This window comes from Pleurodeles waltl, chromosome 5 (genome assembly GCF_031143425.1).
Source record: "Pleurodeles waltl isolate 20211129_DDA chromosome 5, aPleWal1.hap1.20221129, whole genome shotgun sequence".
Taxonomy (NCBI): Eukaryota; Metazoa; Chordata; class Amphibia; order Caudata; family Salamandridae; genus Pleurodeles; species Pleurodeles waltl.
Genome location: NC_090444.1, coordinates 1,697,817,309 through 1,697,834,571, shown reverse-complemented (window position 1 = coordinate 1,697,834,571; position 17,263 = coordinate 1,697,817,309).

Here is a 17,263-nt window from a genome sequence, read left to right as displayed (position 1 = left end):
CCCACCACAGCATTTTGGCAGCGAGGGGATGGAGTGGTTGTTGAACTTATCTGGACATATTAAATGTGACAAAACATGAAATCCATTCACGTTACCTCCCATTTAAGCTCACATAATTGTCAAGAATAGGTACTAGTGTCCCACTCTCTACAGCATCAAAAGACACCGAGAGATCCAGTAGCAAAAGCAGACTGTCAGGTTCCAAGTAGTCAGATCTGCTGAAAACTCCTAGTGCCCATAAATTACTGCATGTAAGTATTGGGCAACTGAAATGTTGGTAAGAACCAGGGGAAAACAGGGAATGGGATAAGATAAAACCAGGACTGGACTCTAACACTAGGTGGATTTGGTCAATTAGTGGTGCCGTGGGGACTTCTTGCATGTAATCTTTGGAATCTCAAGGCATTATGGCCTAGATTGAGGGTAAACAGAACACATTTAAAAGTTTGGAATATGGTCGATAGAGGATTGCCAGGAAGACTTGGCAGATGGATAGAATAAGGCTTACCTTTTGTAATGGCAGAATGAGTTGAAATGGGCTCCCAACAGACCAGGATTCCAGGAAGGAACTCCGGAAAGGCAGAGCACAGGTCAGAAGCGAAGGATCAAAACAGTAAGCAGGAAAACAAAAGGGGCCAATCACAAAGACTGATAGGCCACGAAGGGAAGAAAGAGACACCCTATCCACGAGGAATCAGAAAGGGAGAAAGCAGCAAAAGTGAAAGCACATGTAAACAGATGTATACTAAAGCGAAGCAGAGGACAACAGTAACCATGCCTCTCCCACTAACATCCCAGAAATAATCAAATTTACCAGGAGGTGGGGATGTAAGATTAAATTGGTTGTGCAACCTAGTGTTTATGTGAACCCAGTTTCCAATGCCTGTCTCCCACCTTTCCAGGCTTTGGTGCCCAGGTCAACAGCAGCTCATAGAAGGTCATCCACCACATGGAAACTGGCCATCTATGCACTGTGTCTGCACTGAAAGCCATATTAATAAGGTGAGCAGTGTGATCCTGGAGTTGCAAAGCCACTGGATTCTCAGTAACCTTCCAATCAAAAGAAGAGCTGGCAGTGGGATAACAGTTATTCTGGACAAGGGTCAAGATTCACCTTTTTTTAAAAGAATGGAAATGAATCCCATCTTTTATTGGAAGGGAAACAATTGGTTGGCCAAGACCGGTCAACCAACGTGCATAGATGCAAATCAACCTGGGATACGGCTTTAAAAAATTAGATGGGAATGGATCATACAGGTAGGATGTAGACTTCAAAGAACACAGCAGTTCAGTAAAGTCCAAAAGTTTAACTGGATCAAAGGTGGCTAAAACAGACTTGATACAGAGAGGCCAACTTGCTACTACTACTTAGAACCCCTTTATCGACAAAAAACAAAGATGTTCACAAATATTGGATACAATGCAGCTTGGGCCCTAGTTGTAATACTGTTTAGTATTTTTACATCTGCTAAAGGTCTGGCTGGTGCTCACATACGATTACCAATTTTACACTGAGATCATAAGTTCATTGCACTATCTATGTAATACATTAGAGTATTTTGATTTGTATTTTTTTGTTTGTTTTTTTGTGCTTTCCACTGATTCAAGTGACGCACCACAGTGCCTTAAGCACTGATAACTAGAGACCCTGCACTTTTCCACATTAGGAGAGAGCCAAGTGGCCTCTATAATTACCCAGATTGGCAGGAGAATTTAGTTTATCTAAAACCAATGTTTTTTTTATTTATAAGAAAGGAGCAATAACCTTTCTTTTACAATGTCTGCAGTGCATTTGAGTGTGCATGTGTATATATATATATATATATATATATAGACATATATATATATATATTTATTTATATTTATATAAATCATTGAAAAAAAAGTTAAACCTCCGCTATAGTAAAACTTTATTTATTCGTTCTATAGAAACAAAACTTAAGCCACACAAACATTAGAAATGCTAAAGTTATAGTTATACATTACATTTATAAATTATGCAGCACCTTCAAATTATCATAAGGTGTGCATCTCCATACACAGTGTATTCAACTCAGTAGCTACAATATCGGAATAATGTAGGCTACACTTAAGCTCTAACCCTATCCCTGACCCTATTCATAACCTGAAGTCTGCACTGATAGCGGTATGTACAATGTAGAGGGCCATGCCCAGTATGCACTGCACACACTGGATTTGTGTGCAGCCTTTGAAAAATAATTTCGTGAATTTTTCTTTCACTCTATAATACAAATTTGGATTAGTTTACCAAAAGCAAAATATGTCCACTTAAGTTGGATTATGGAGAGAGGCATACAAACTGTTGAAGAGGGAATACGTTATGGGGTGGGTTCCCAAGGCTGCACTTTCCATTGAAATTACTAGAGCAAATTTGTATGAGTAAGAAAGAAAAAACAGATTTTTTTCAGTACTAACCACTAAACTTGTATGAAAGCTATGTGTTGTGCTAAGTGGTGCAAGGCATGGCACAAAACGTGCCCCGTGGGCAATGAGGCCAAATACTAGGCCTCGAGGTCTGTGAGGGCCACATCCTGTGCTCAGCGGCTTCTGGGCCAACAACCAAATCATGTCTTCTTCCTACTGCAGTAAAATATCCCCAGCAGATACTGCGGGTTGGGTCCCTCGGAAGGTGATTGGGCATAGGCCATTTCCTGTGCTATACCCTTTGGGCAGGGCCCAAAGCTATGCCTAACAGGAAGTTGGTATGCATGACTGGGAGTATAGTATAGTCAGTAGTATTGCCTGGCACCCCAATAACTCCTGGATATGGCAAAAGGCATTGCCCAAAGGGGTGGGAGATTGCATACAGGTGGAACTGCAGATGGGAGATGTGCTAATACATTGAATATATAAATTGCAATATCATGTGTGAGGGTATGGCCAGTGAATTGGTGAGAAAGTTTTGGCTGCTTAACGTCCTTAACTTGTGAACCTCAGTGTGTTTTTTATATTTCAGATAGTATGTCCTTTCAACTGAATTGTTTTCTGAGAATGTGTCGATTTATTATATATTGTGAAGTTACTTATCATATATAACATATACAATTAAATATGGGTACTTTTCAGAGAGTGTATAGGTCAAGAGGGATTATGGGCAGGGCCACTGGATTTATACGATTGTGCGGCTGCAGCAATTTTTGCATAGTTAAAACTTTGCTGCATTTGCCTCATATTCCATCATTTCCTGCATAATGTGCAGATTTTAACAAAAACACAATTTTGTTTCTAGCTCATTTAAGGTATGGCGGGCAACCCACTTGACACGTTGAGGCTTTGGCCTGCCATGTATTGAGACACCTGCTGGAAAGGTGGCGATCACACTGCCTTCAGCGCAGTAACCACCACCATCACCATATTCACATGAACGTCAATTCACCAAAATGCCAGGGGTAGCGGAAGTGACATCACACACCCCCTTTGTGCTTCAATTTCACTCACATACACATGCTTACACATACACACATTCACACACATTTTCATGTAAACACAAACTTACCCTTATCACGCACTCAACAAACATTTAAAAGCATTTTTCACATACGTCAGCTGCCTGTCCAGCTAATTGTACTCCATTTTTATTATACTAAAAGTGAATAATTAAACATTATTTACTATTAGTGTATTAAAAAAGAAAGAAAACAAAGAGAAAGGAGCCCCATCCTACATCCATAAGGATGTGCTGCTACTGTGTTCCTGGTGCTGATTTTGCCACCTCTCTATACAGGGGTCGCAAAGACAGTGCCAGGGGTTGCAAAGGGCAAGCCAGGGGTAGCAGCTGCAACCCCTAGAAGCCCCTAAATGATGTCCATATATCTTCAAGGCACTAAAGCTGTGACAAGTGGGAGCCATGTTTGATAAGCTCGGACTGCAAACATTTGTGTTTTTCACTAACTAACACTTAAAGAGCAATTTTGTTCTTGAAAAACAAGCAATCAATAGCTATGCCAGGTTGGGAGTTTTCTCCCAACTCATGCGATATGTTTTTTTAATTTAACTGTTTGTACCAAAAGGCTCTTCCTGGTGGTCTTGAAAAAGAACAAGCATTTGCAATGCAATAGGTCTCGCATTTGTGTGAGTTAGAGCTATTGGCGTTGTAAATGCATAGCTGGACTTTACTTGCCACATAAATTGGTCAATCCTGCCGCATAATTTTGTCCTCTCTGCCACATAATTCCAGTGGCCATGCATATAACTAAAGTACTTCCATTTACCTTCTTCCTCTATCTGCAACAAAAAATGAAAACATTGAAAATGTTGCCATTAAAATATTGAAAATATAGCCATTATTTGTTATATTTATATATATTATTATTTTAGGGTCCCCCAACCTAGTGTGGGAACCCAGAAACGACCTAGACAGAAAGAGAATGTCGTGCTGACCATTTTGATGGTGGTCCCATTGTCCTAGGACCACCACACGATGAGTTATGGGCAAACATGTTTTGTAAAAGGAATGCCCTGCAAAGGATTATGGGGCGAGATTCCAAGTGCAGCGAATATTGCAGTATTTTGAATCTAATACTCGGGACAGCCCCTAGAGGAAACCACCGTAAAAATAGCCTTTGTAAGAAATATGGTCATGTAACTATTTAGTAAGCCCCTAGAGAGTTTAACAACTTGAAAGAGAATTTCAGAATGTAATATAGCCTTAGAACCCGCCGTAGCGGGCTCTACCGGCTATTAAAGGCCCGCTCCCCGCGTTAAATGCCAGAGCCGAAGGCGAGGGCATTTAACAAGGGAGAGGGACTTTAATAGCCGGTAGAGCCCGCTACGGCGGGTTCTAAGGCTATTAGAACATTCTGCCACACAGGGCAGAATGTTCTATTAAAAAAAAAAATGTTCACGGAGCCCGAGGGGATTTAAATCCCCTCGGGCTCCGTGAGGCTTTGTTCACAGCTGTTGCTGTGAACAAAGCGAACATTGGAATGTTGGCGCTGCGGGCTTTTACCGGCCAGTAAAAGCCCGCAGCACTCCATTGTCTCCAATGGAGCCCCCAGCATTCCAATGTTCTAATACGATGTAATCATGTATTTAGCCCCTAGAGGGTGTAGTGCCTTACACACTTTCAGGCCTAGCAGGCCTATTGCAATAATATTACAAACAAGGCCCTTAAAAAGACAAAGCATTCCCAGCTTTAAAACAAAAGTTCCAGCCATGAGAGCTTAAAAAGACAAACGCAAAGCATTTACTTACGAAATCAAATAAATTTTGAAAGGCAGGCCAAGGGACGAATGAAAGTGATGGGCATGAGCTGAGCGTGGTGAAAGCCCACAGAAGTAGATTACAACATGTCGAAGACAGCACATGCGTGCTGCCTAGGCTCGACCTAAAAACAAGCTTTAGAAAGACAGCCCTAATTAAGGCAGTTTGTGACCTGCATTGATCAAAGGCCCTGTGCTAGATGAGCTGCCTGTCAGAGGTGTCTGCCAGTGGAGCCAGCTGAGGATCTGCAGGTGGAAAGCTAGGGGCGTATGTATCGAAGTTTGTGTGGCCTTTGCGCCACTCAATGTAACGGAAGGGTCACACAAAACCTAGATGAGATTTACCAAGCCACACAAGGCCATCTTGCATGGCCCTGGGGTCCTTGGTAAATCTGGAGTACCAGAAGGTAGCACAAGTTGCTGCCTTGCGTTACTCTGCGACAGGGTGGCGTTACATGGGTGGACCGCTGGTGTTTCCATGCATCCACCCATTGATTTTGGTGTGTTCCCAGATTTATCATTAGTGGTAGATCTGGGAATGCATCAAAATGCTAAGCCTTACTCAGGGCCGGCTTTTGGGCCGCACTGGACGCTGACCTCAGGGGGGCGCTGTGTTTAGCAATAACTTCCATAATGCGATTTAAAAGCACCTGCTGAAAAGATCCTTGTGTGTTTAGCCTTCAAGAAACAATTAAATGTCAGGATATCTCTTGTGGTTAATGTTCCTGCTAGAGAGAGAGATGGGAGTTTTGCTAGTGGCAGCTTTGACTCAACATAAAGTAGCATAGAGGGTTAATATACCTGCTGCAAAAAACAGAACTATTGGACATATTTAAGAGAAGTGCAGCGCCACTTTTCTTGCACATCTTAGTGCCCCCTAATACCACCACGTGTGGGTCATATTTAAAATATGGTGCACCATGGCGGTAGTTAGGGGACTAGCGTCAGAATTTTTTACACTTGTCCGGCGCTTTGCAGGATTAGCATCAAAAATGTTAACGGTAATCTTGCAAAACACCCAGAGGCCCATTGTAACCAATAGAAGTCTCTTTTTTTTTTGATAAAGAGAATTTATTAATTTTCCATAAAACAATTGTGCTTACAGTACAACATGATGCCAACGGGCATCAAACAATAATGGTCAAATCCTCGGTCCCTGCCACATTTTATTACTAAATATTGCTCACCATCAACGCTTAAAGGCCTGCTACGTCCTCCCACTTCCCCCATATCTTCTTGTGTTTGTGTAAACAGCCTCTGGCCTCGTACACTAGTTTCTCTCGCTGCGCACACCAATCCACACCCCGTCTCCACTTAGCCAATGTCGGAGCCACCCTGGCCTTCCAATCTGCCATTATATCCCTTTTGGCCACTAGACATGCCACCCCTAAGAAGGACCGATCTGCTCTTCGTAGCTCTGTATCTCCCATGACCCCGAGAAGGAGGGGCAGTGGTGACGTCTTTACCTCCTCCTGTAGGACCCGGGATGTCTCCTGCACCACCTTTTCCCAATAGGCCGTTATAGTCGGACATGCCCATACCATGTGGTAGAAATCGGCTGTATGATACCTGCAGCGGGGGCATTCCGCTGTGGGGCGGAGGCCTGCTTTATGTAACATGGCGGGTGTGAGGTATGCAGCATGTAGGAAATAGGATTGTATTAACCGGAAGCGTGTAGCCATTGTTAGGGAGCGTGGGGCCATTAGTGCTTCTGTCCAGTCCGCTTCCTCCATGGGTCCCACCAAACTCTCCCACCTCTGGCGAAGCTCTTTCAGGGGTCCCCCAGCGGCGGTGATTAAGGTGCGATAAATCTGAGAAACCCCTCCCCTTCCCAGGTCTCCCATCAGTGCCTTGGCTTCCATGGGGCTATGTTCAGGTATGGTGTCTCCTGTCTGTAGGTGAACTAGTAGAGCGTGGCGTAACTGGAGATATCGATGGAATTGTGTCTTGTTTAAGGAATATTGTTTCTGGAGGTCTTGAAAAGATCGTATGTGTGACCCTCTCCAAATATCTCCCAGTGTGGAGATCCCTATGGTGTCCCATTTTTGAAAGCCCTCCAGACCTGCCACATGTATCAGCTGCTTTCCATGCCAAAGCGGGGTTTGTTGGGTTAGACGTCCCCACCACCCCGTCACTTTCTGGGCAGTACGCCATCCCAGAAGTATCACTTTGGTCACATCTGGGGTCCCTCGGGGTATCGGGCTCCCGTAGAGTGTGTCAAGGATCCGTGGGTAGCCCATTGTCTGTAATTCTAGTTGGTATGCGGGGTCTGTCCATCCACCTCCCATCCAGTCATTGATTACAAGTGTGTGCATCGCTAGATAATAGTATTGAATTTTCGACATGCCCAGTCCACCCTCATATACATCCCTCTGACAGGTTCTTAGCGACAATCTTGTACGTGAGCTACTCCATATGAATTGGCGTGCTAAAGAGTCCATCTCCTTGAACCATCTCACGGGGATGGGGAGTGGGAAATTTTGTAGGAGGTATAAGAGCCTGGGGAGGATCATCATCTTGTACAGCGCTATTCTACCAAGTAGATTCAGGGGGAGGGCCTTCCAGCGCAGAAGGTCGGTTTTGATTTTCTTTGTAAGCGGCGTGACATTGAGTTCCCACGCTAGCTCGGGGAGAAGTGAGATGTGTATCCGAGGTATTTGAAGCTGTTTTTCCGTACAGGGATATTTCGTTGCCAATCTATACAGTCGCCCGCGCAATGAAGGGGAATCAGCAAAGATTTGGCTGGGTTCAGGGTCAGTCCTGAAGCTTCCGCGAAAAGTCTAAGGATCTCTAGAACGCGTGGGCCGCTTTTGGATGGGTTGGAGATGTACAGGAGCACATCGTCCGCGTACAAGGCCACTCTGTCCTCCGAACCAGAGGGCCAGCGCCAGCCCTCGATCAGTGGATCGCTTCTCAGTAATATCGCCAGTGGCTCTACTACTAGTGCGAAGAGCAGGGGAGATAACGGGCATCCCTGCCGAGTCCCACGGCCAATAGGGATTGGATCGGAGACCACTCCATTCACCCTGATACGGGCAGTCGGGTTAGAGTATAGGAGTTTCACCAATCCCCGGAATTTAGGTCCAAGCCCATTTTTATATAGGACCTGTTCGAGGTAGGACCAATCTACCGTATCAAATGCCTTTTCAAAGTCGAGTAAAAGCAGTGCCAATTGTGTATGCGATAGCGCCTCGCGGTGTGCCAAAGCAAGGTGTAGTCGTCTGATGCAGTGCCTTGTGCTACGAGTGGGCATAAAACCACACTGATCAGGATGCACCAGCGTGGGCATTACCTCCTTCAGTCTGGAAGCAAGGATCGAAGAAAGCACCTTGACTTCCACATTTAGGAGCGAGATAGGCCGATACGCCGAACAGTGTCGTGATGGGGGTTGGGTTTTGGGGATCACCACAATAGTGGCTTGATCAATCTCTGTTGGGAAGCGGCCTTGATTCTCCGCTTCTTCGTACATGTTGAGCAGGTGGGGGCCCAGAATATCACTACATTTACTGTAAAATTCCGCTGGAAAGCCGTCGGGCCTGGTGTTTTGCCTGATGCCAGGCCCGATATTGCGCTGCAGATCTCTACAAGACCAATGGCCTCGTCCAGTCTGTCTCTCGCCTCTTGGGATACCCCGGGAAGGGTAATCTCATTTAGTAGGGGGGACTCTCTCTCAACAGCAGGGCGTGGGTGTCCGGCGTATAGACGGGCGTAGTAGGAGGCGAAGCTATGTGCAATTTCCACTGCTGTTTTGACAAGGGTGCCCGAGTCATCTAAGATCTCCGGTATAATTCTGTTAGCCATGGGGCGGGTGGCCAGCCAATGCAGTAGCTTCCCGTTCTTATCCCCCCATCCATAGATTCGGGCTGCTGAGTCTCTCCACATGTGCTTGGCCGATTCTAGCATTATATGTTTGATATCCTCTCTTACCCTGGTCAGTTTCCTCATAGTCGAAACAGATGCCAAGTTTACATGTTGGCATTCGAGTCTCCGGGCCTTGTTCTCTAGCTCGGTGATCTGTGAGTTTTGATCCCGTTCACGGGACCGAAGAATGCTTCTGGCGTGACCTCTAATAGTGGCCTTGCAGGCAGCCCATAGCATTCCCGGGGACCGAACCGAGCCCTCATTTAATTCGAAATACTGGCCGAGGTGCGACCTGATATCTTGGGTATACTCTTTATCTTGTAAGTGCCACGCATTTAAGCGCCACATAGGCCGTCTGGTAAGGTCTGCTCTGCCCAGTCGGATTCGTATTGGTGCATGGTCGGAGACCCCCCGTGGAAGAATCTCTGCCCCTGCGACTTTTAAGAAATCTAGGGCGGGCATGAACACCAGGTCTATTCTGGACTGCGTCTGGTGGGCTGCCGAAGTATGTGTGTAGTGGCGTTCTCTGGGATGCCAGGTGCGCCACACTTCACACAGGCCGAGGCTCTCCGCCCAATTACTTAGGGCTGAGGCCCGCTTGGATCTATTTATGGTAGTTTCCCCAGAGATGTCCAGCTTTGGGTCAAGGACCGCGTTGAAGTCGCCGCCCAGTAGGGTGGTTCCTTGGGGTAATCCTGAGGTTACTCAGTGGAGCGAAAGTAGGAAGGAGTCAAGATTTGCCGGGGGTGCATATACGCATACCAAGTTTAGCGGTTGTCCGTGAAGAGTCCCTGTGACTACCATGAATCTACCTTGTGAGTCAGATTGCGTGGAAGTGATCACCATGGGCAGAGATCGATGGAGCAGAATAGCCACTCCTCTAGAGCCTCTGGAAAATCCTGCATGGTATACCCTATTGTATCCTCCCCTCTCAAGCATAGGGCATCTGGACCCAAGAAGATGGATCTCCTGCAGGAGAACCACTGAGGGGGAATACCTGCGGAGGGTATTAAATACTGCCGATCTTTTGATCTTGTCTAATAGGCCATTTACATTCCAGGAGAGGACCTGGGTTACTGAGGACCAAGCGTGAGGTGTGCCGATGTTGGGCATGTTTGGATGTGTGGGTGCAGGCCCTGGGATGACCATTTCGAACGTGACAGCGAAATTCTAAATTTACAAACCAGGCTAACTAACTTGTCGCCTCTTAAACCTAACTTAAACTTCCCCTCCCCCCTGAACTCCCCCCCTCCCCATACTTCCCCCCCCGGAAGCATCTGTCGCCCATGTACCCAACCAAAACCAGACAGCCAGTGGAGCTGTCGTTGGAGTGGAGTGATGGACCCCTCCTTTCCTTCGGATCAATTGCAATTAGCAGTCTCAAATCAAGCGTTCAACACCATACTCTAGGAAGTCTTCGGTGCTATCAATGTTAGTCTCGCCAGGGGTCGCCTGAGTGGATCAAACGTAGCCCGAATCCCCCCACGTCTCGCGCAGGGGCCTCACATATCCCGTCAACCGAGTACCGGAGACTGACTCAATCGCCCGTCCTCGGCGGGCTGGGACGGTGTCCGAGGCATCGGAAGAGCCTCAGTGCTAGTCTCGGTATGAGGATTGGGGTCCCGGGCTGTTCCATCCTCTGCCGGAGCGATCGAGTCTTTCTGTCTGCCTCTCCGGGATCTGGTGCGTCGCCGGCTCCTCCGGGGCCCCCCGACGGCGAGGGCTCGACATGTGGGGTTCTTCCAGTGGTTATGGGGGGACCCTTTCGGGCTCCGATGCCCTCCTCTGTCAGCCAGTCCCAAGCCTCCTCAGGAGATTCAAAAAAATAAGCTTTCCCAGCCATGAGGACTTTGAGGCTTGCGGGGAAAAGGAGCATGTACGAGAGTTGCATTGCTCTAAGTTTTTGCTTAACATGTTCGTACGACCTACGGCGGGTTTGGACTTCTCTGGTGTAGTCCGGGAAAATTAGGATTTTGTGGGTTTCCCACTGCGTACCATCTTGCCGCCTCGCCTCCCTGAGGATATTGTCTCTGTCCTTAAAGTTAAGGAATCGTGCGATCATCGGGCGCTTCGGGCCGCCCGGGGGTGGGCGAGGCGCGAGCGCCCTGTGGGCTCTTTCAATTGCAAACAGGGGCGAGAGGGATTGGTCCGGCATCCAAGATTTAATCCACCTCTCCAGGAATTCGACGGCCTTGTCATCCTCTATGCCCTCCGGGAAACCTATGAAGCGTAGGTTGTTGCGTCTGGCCCGGTTTTCCGCATCTTCTGCGCGGCGGTGAAGCTTGCCTGTTCGGGATTGTAGTTGGGCTACTTTGGTTTTGAGGTCAGACAAATCACTTTCGGTTTGGGAAACTCGGGTTTCCACCTCCGTAATTCGAGTTACTGCATTCCTAAGGTCCTGCCTAATGAGGCCCATGTCCACTCGCACCTCTCCAATTTTCGTTTCCACAGCCATCTGCGATGATTGAATAGCTTGGAGAATGGCACTCACCCCGTCTGGGGCCGGGCCCCCACCAGCCACTTCTCCCCCTCCCCGTTGGCCCATCGTAGTTGTGAACTGGTCGATTTTTTGTTGGGAGGGCGGAGGTTGTTTGTTCGTTTTGTCTTTTCCCATTGTGGCACTTGAAGCGGGTGTCAGGTGGGCCACACCTTCTTTAATGCGGTTTCAAGCCTGAGAATTCGGTGTGTTGTCCGGTGCCTTGGATTGTATGGGGGTTTGCAGTGTCCGATCACGCAAGGGCGGCCAGCGTTGGCACCGTTGGCACCTTCTTTTCAGGTCCCTTTCTCGCTCTCTCCATCAGGGTGGGGGGGACCCGTCCAAGACCCAGACCCAGGCTTCTCCACCTTAAGGCCTCTCTGCCCCCGCCGTAGGCCCCGTGCCGTCACGACCGGGCTCTCAATCTCTCGAGTCGATTCTGACCAGGGTATCCGAATGCCCCAAGGTGTTGTTCTCTACTGCTCAGCCCGCAGTCCAGCTCGTGCTCCGTCTGGATCCGGGCCCGAGGGAGGTCGGAACCAGGCCTCCAGGCCCTCAGGCCCTCTCCCGCCGCTGCAGGGATGGGGGGGTGGGGATATCACTGCTTGTCTTCTCCCCTCCACCCCCTCCTGATCTCCGATTTACGTCTTTGCCCCCCCGGGGCACCACCTGGATCTCCGGTCGTGTCCCGATCCCAAGCGCGCCTCCAGCTCCTAATTCCAGCTAGGAGAAGGACCCCGGGGGGAAGGGCCTCTGCCGCGGCCTCAGTGCGGTCCCGCAAGCTGCTCGGGCCGCACCCGCGCCTCCGCGCGTCGGCGCTCACCTGGCGTCTTCCGCCTCGACGAGAGGCGGGGGGCTCGTCGGCACTCCAGCGGCCGGGATCCACCGCCGGAGCACGCCCCAGCCCTCTCCGGGCCTCCTGCCGCTCTCCAACCTGCAGCACTCGTCTCCGGCGGGGCTCTCAAGCCCGTATCAGCTCCGCCGGGCGCATCTCGCCGCGGCCGCCATCTTGAACACTTCATCACGGGATCGGCCGGACCGCTATGTGAAGGCGGGACGCCGGCTTCCCACCAGATCGCCCCAGCAGACCTCTCTATGGGCCCCCGGGACGCCGGGGAGCCATGTATAGCGTTTTTTGCTCCCTTGGACCGCGGTAGTTAAGGGCGGATGACGGAGGGGTCCAGAGCACTCTCAGAGTGCGACCGCCATCTTGACGCCCAAAGCCACGCCCCCAGAAGTCTCTTTTTAATGCCTGCTTTGAGCAGGCGTTAAATGTGCCGTAAAAAAATTACGCGAAGAAATCTAACAGATTTCTTTGCGTCATTTCTTTGTCCCCCCCAACAGGGGGATTCCCCCTTTCCATACATTATGCCTGGCGCAGGTATAATGTAGCACAAAGGGTTACAAAGTGGTGCAATGCATGCACTGAGCCTCTTTGTAAATATGGCGTCGCGTTTTTGGCTTTCTAACGCCACATTAGTGTAAAACAAATGACACTAATGTGGTGTTAGGATGGAACTTGGGGCATTTAAATGTGCCCCTATGTCAGTGCTTAATTTGTGTTTGTTGTTTCCAGTGCGGAGCGCCAGCACTTATTTTTGAGGGCCGGCGCTTAATTTTCTGCCTCAAGCATTCACTGCGAGAAAAAGACACATATGGGAAAGACGGAGGAAGAGAAAAATGAAAGAGCGTCACAAAGGGAAAAAGCAGAAATCCACAAGAGTGAGTTGAAGGGGCAAGTAGTGCCTGTAAATGGATTGAAGAAGCCTGAGATGGCTTCAGGATTACGCTGCCTCTGTATTCCATGTTCACACATTTAATTGCAGCAGCCGCATGTTTAAGAGGAGGGCTTTGAGCACCAACACCTTTTTATTTACAAATTAAGCGCCACTTTTCTTGCGCCCTTTATCACCCCCCCTAACGGCAGCAAGTGTGTCATATTTTAAATATGGCGCACCATGGGGGTAGTTGGGGACTAGAGTCAGAATTTTAAACGCTAGTCCTGCACTTTGCAGGATTAGCGTAAAAAATGTTGATGCTTATCCTGCAAAGCACCCAGAGGCCCATTGTTACCAACAGAAGCCTCCTTTTAACGCCTGCTCTAGGCAGGCATTAAAAGTGCCAGAAACAAATTACGCAAAGGAATCTCCCAGCTTTCTTTGTGCCATTGTTTTGGCCCTCCCTAACAGGGGGATGCCACCATTGCATACATTATGCCTGGTGCAGGCATAATGTAGTGCAAAGGGATACAAAGAGGCGCAATGCATGCATTGAGCCACTATGTAAATACGGAACGGCGTTTTTGCCCTTCTAACGCCACATTAGCATAAAAAAATGACGCTAATGTGGCGTTAGAATGGCGCTAGGGGCTCTTGAATATGCCCCTATATTTTATGTGGCTAGTTGAGTGGATTAGTATAGCCAGCCTTTACAAGTGCTTTAAAACACATGAAAGTATGTAAAAGGGGAGCGATGGAGAGATGAGGGGCACATTTGCCGGGTGGTAGTGAGTGAAACCGAGGAGCAGGCCATGGGGTGGGAGGCACAACAATAAACTGTTGCACAGGGCGCCACCAGTCTTAAAGCCGGCCCTGGCCTTACTACATAGGTCCAACTCCTCTAATTAATACCCAATATTTCTAATAACATCAACTGTCTGTTGGAAAAGCACACACACACAATGATGCAGGTTTTAACAGGGGACTATCTGATAAGTGGATTAGGTCGGGCTCCTGATTGTGCATGAATTAGTATTACCCATCACGTGGGTCGACGACCACCCTCTTGCGAGGGCTCACGCGGACTCCCGTCTTCGCACAATGGCGTTTGCCGCGCATTCCTTGATCTTTCCCCACCCACATTTTTGACGTAATTGGGCTCGTCCGACTCTGTCTTCAGATAGCGTCTTCAATATTCCACAAAATCGACAGGGATTATCACCCAGGCCGAATTCTGATGGAGGAAATAAAACAGTTATCTTCTTGAAAAATGATTGAAGGAACGCGTGTACTCCACTCAAATGTTAATAATGGATTTCTTTTTGGGCGATTTATTTTCAAAAAAGCCTCTGTGCTCAGAGCCTTAAAATAGGCTTATCTAAGAATCTTCAGCACATTAGGCGACCTCGTCATCTATTAACTGCCTTGTTAAGAGTCAGTTGAAAATGTTGTTGTTGCAGATGAAATCTTGAATGAATCTGGCAGGATGAAGCGCGTCTCAAACAACATCTTCAAAGACTCTGGATTCACACGAATGGCGCATGCGCATTCATTGCAAGAACATTAAAGATAGATCCGGGAAATCCTGCCCGGGTGGTAATAGGTGAAGCTTGCTCGTCGCAAGGAGCAGCTGTGAACCGGCTGTGTGCATGAAATAAATCTAACACACAGTAAAGTCTCCGCCATGATGAGCTCACTCAACAAGTCCAGATTGTATCTTTTTGACTTTGATCCAGATTCCCTCCTCAAAGATGCCGCTCGGTTTCTCTCTGTCAGTTCTCCCCTCTTGTGAGTTGCACAGGAAGAACTGCTGATAAATGTATCTTTGAACAAGGAATGCAGTGGCTCGTACTGATTGTGGGTTGAAACAAACACTATGCCGGCTTTTCCTACATCACATAGATATAATAACAACCATTGCAAAAAGAGTCGTTTTACAAAATCTCTTTTCCAAGAAATCACGATTGGTTGTACAGCGCTTTAGCCCGCTGCAAGGTAGTATCAAAGCACTACGGGGATATCTGACAGATGGAAAGGAGATACTAGCAGAGAGGAAAGGAGGGAAGAGCAGAAAGGGAAAGAGGGAGGAGTCTTGTAAATGGAGTGATCTAGTCAGAAAAACCATGGGCCTCATTTACGAGGCCCTAGCGGCACACTGTGCACCAACGCGTCACGTTGTTTTTTTACAAGGCCACGCAAAAACACTGTGCGTGGCTTTTCATAGCATTGTAAATATGGACTTGTTTCATGCATAACACCGCATGGAAGGGGCGTCCCAAGGGTGATGCTTGGGGTGTTTCAACACAACACCCATTCAACCCAGTGAATCTGATGCATTCCCAGATTTACAAGTCTGGGAATGCGTCAGATTCCTACGCTACATCAGGGGTGGCATAAGAATGACACAATGGGGAGAAATATCTTTATTTCTCCCAGTTTTTCTGCAGCACACATAGAAAGAGGAAAACACCTCTTGTGATCGTTTTTGTGCAGGAAGGTGTCCTTTCCTTCACAAAAACAATCCTCTCCCAATGCAGGCACCCTTGCACCGTGGTGCAAGGGTGCCTTTGGTGAAAGGGTGCCTGTGTTGGCACTAGGCATTAATTTGTGCACCAGTGCAGGGGAGAGGACAGAAATGTGCTGTATCTTGTAGATACCGCACATTTTTGCCCTTTCCCAGTGGCGCAGGGAGACGCAGCAAGTTACTTGCTGCTCCGCCCTACGCGGAGCCCCACGTATCTTACAAGACAGCGTCAAATCAGCCATTTCGGGGGTGGGGAGTGGGAAGGTGTTAGACTAGGAAGCGGGTAGGAGGACAGGGATGAAGGGAGCAATAGTGGGAGGTAGAAATTGGAGAATGGGTGAGTGAGGGGTACACACAGACATTTCAATGCATGTACTGCAGCACCTAATTAAATAGTTCTGCAGCTGTAGATGCCAAAAAGCCTTTCAACAGTTTGGAAAGGGGACCTGGAGTATGGGGGGCACCCCGGTTAAAAAAAGAAAGCAGCAATCACTGCGAGACAAACACTAGCATCAAGAGCGGGTGTTTGAACCCCGGTGAAATATCTGCAAATCACTGTACTTGCCCACATGAGTGTGCCTTTTAGGTCTGGTGTTAGCCAAGACCTTTTGATTTTTCTAAACATTTATGTTTAATATACTTATAGGGGCTTTCATTCAGCCTTCTTCCTCCATTTGTTTGTGATTCCTCTCATTCATGTTTTTCTTCCACCTCATAAAGTATACCGCAGGGGGAGATGGGTCACTCCACTTCAGTCATTGGCTGACCCCTGTGAGTGATAGCATTCTGCTCTTTCACAAGGAGCACATCCACACACAAAGGAGTTCTTTTCACTGCTAATGATTACTGTTGAGTAGGAAACAATGGGTGTGGCAAGAAGTCATACCAACACTCTGTAGGAGGAACAACTTCTTAATTTTTTTCCGTAGCCTCTCACACACTCTTCTTCCCCTACGTCATTTCCCCATTTCCTCCCTCAGGCCACACCCCAGCTACAACCTTTTTCCTTTCCAAGGTAGACTGGAGTACCCTGCAGGGTCTTAGGGCTCAACACTACACCTCTCCACCCCCCCACAGTTAGTCAGAGAACTAGGGGTCCAACTGCCCAAACTCCAAATGTCCCAACTACATTTCTTCAACTAGTCTGCAAGGTGGGCATACTGATCTTCCAGATAGTGCGTTGACAGTCTAAGAAGGTATAACACCAATGGATTTTCAGACTTTGATCCTTAGACAGGCGGTAGGAGTTGTTGAGATGCATTTCCAGCATCAGGACATGATGAGTCTGAGGGAGTCAGTATCCTTTTGAAATGTACCATATCTTGGGTTATGGATTTCCCTGATCATGTCACCATTACCATGTGTCCCTTTTGTTCCACCACTTTTAGAGTATCAACGGCAAAAGGAATATCCATTTTCCATCTTTGCCTTTGTCACACAAGCACCCAGTCCCCTTTGTTAA